Source organism: Temnothorax nylanderi, unplaced genomic scaffold (assembly GCF_030848795.1).
Source record: "Temnothorax nylanderi isolate EJ_2023f unplaced genomic scaffold, tnyl_v1.0 TNYL_tig1024_pilon, whole genome shotgun sequence".
Lineage (NCBI taxonomy): Eukaryota > Metazoa > Arthropoda > Insecta > Hymenoptera > Formicidae > Temnothorax > Temnothorax nylanderi.
Window position 1 is genome coordinate 13,484 of NW_027250086.1, and position 1,853 is coordinate 15,336.

Here is a 1,853-nt window from a genome sequence, read left to right on the forward strand (position 1 = left end):
AACCGATATCGAATCGTTGATAATGGACAAACATGAAAAACATTTAAAATCTTGAAAGAAAGTATTATATTATATTGCTACATGCTACCAAAACAGATTGTTTGCAAAGTTATCATAACATCGAAATAATCTCAAAATATTTGAAACTATCGATGTTCAACAACCTGCAGAACCGCATCGATGAGATCTGATGGAATCGATATCGAATCGACGTCGATCCGATGTATCGTTTCTCACTGGGTCGTGCTTATCTGGAGATTTCGTATCCCTACATCGTGTTACCACCGCTGCCGGAAAAGAAGGTTCTCTACGCTTGGCAGAAAGTGACGACTGACAAGTTCGATCCCGACTTCGTTGATCGCAGAAGAGCTGGACTCGAGGTACGTTTCCGATTTGCAATTATAACAGTATCGTGCGATGAATGTTGTACTAACCTCAAAGTCGGAGCATCCTTGCTCACCGCTACGGGATCGACGTAAAGTTTTAGCGGATTTTAATCTTTCGAATTAGCGTCGCAACAATATTAGTCTTCCATTATCTATTGCCTCACAACTTTTCGATTTTAATATTCTGTAGCTGTATAGTTATTTGTACACAATCGTGATATTAATATACATCAGATTGTTCATGTTTTTGTGCTGTTACAGTTCTATGATTTAGAGGAACTGTTTCGTAACGGTGGCCCCGTGCCAGATACAAATTACATATTCCTGGGAGATTTTGTCGATCGGGGCTACTATAGCTTAGAAACGTTTACTCGTCTGCTCACACTTAAAGCTAAATGGTCCGACAGGATAACGTTACTACGCGGTAATCACGAAACTAGACAAATCACGCACGTTTATTTGGATTTTACGGTAAGTGCGCAACGATACTTTCTTTTCTGGGCTTTTTTTACATTTGTGTATAATAAAGCTTTGATTTCATTGGTCTCTTCATTTTCTGTTCTAGATGAATGCCAAAACAAGTACGGCAATGCTAATGCGTGGAAGTACTGTTGTAGGGTATAACTCCACTTTTGATTACGCTCGAATAAAATTCTGTTTTAGTTAATTGATGAACAGGTTCTTTGTGTACACGGTGGATTGTCTCCAGCTATTAGAACACTAGATCAAATTAGAACGATTGAAAGAAATCAAGAGATTCCACACAAAGGTATTAATTGTATAAAGTGATATGTCATTGCAAAAGTTACATGACTGGATATTTACTGTTATTGTACAATAATAATAAAATATCGTTGCTTAATTGCCATATTACAGGTGCTTTCTGTGATTTGGTCTGGTCCGATCCAGAAGATGTAGAAACATGGACAGTAAGGTCCGCGTGGTGCAGGCTGGCTGTTTGGCAGCAAAGTGACTTACATGTTCATGGAAGTGAATGATCTTAAACTCATCTGTAGGGCGCACCAATTAGTTCAGGAAGGTATGTCTTTGCTCAAATATTTCTGTCGCAGATTTTTTTAAATATCTCGGAAGTATGTATTGATGACGCATATTTTTATCATGCAGGTTATAGGTACATGTTTAATGACAAACTCGTCACAGTGTGGTCGGTCCCAAATTATTGTTATTGATGTGGTAACATAGCTAGTATCATGCAGTTCACGACAGTGGATCAGAGATCACCAGTGCTGTTCCAGGCAGTGCCTGATTCCGAGAGAGTAATCCCACCTCTAATGCCCACTCCGTACTTTTGTGATCTATCTTAAGTGGCTCATCTGTACGAATGCGGAAGAGAAATGTCTGTGTCTAGACTCTACGGAATCACATGATTTGATTGGCCGGATCCAGGCTGGTACCATGACGGACCCACACATTCATGAGAATATATCATTGATTATATACATATTA

General features: G+C 39.1%; 1 pseudogene; it reads left to right on the plus strand.

The window, feature by feature from the left end:
• The first annotated feature begins 221 nt into the window (after nucleotides 1–221).
• Nucleotides 222–1,853, plus strand: LOC139786387 (serine/threonine-protein phosphatase 6 catalytic subunit-like; annotated as a pseudogene).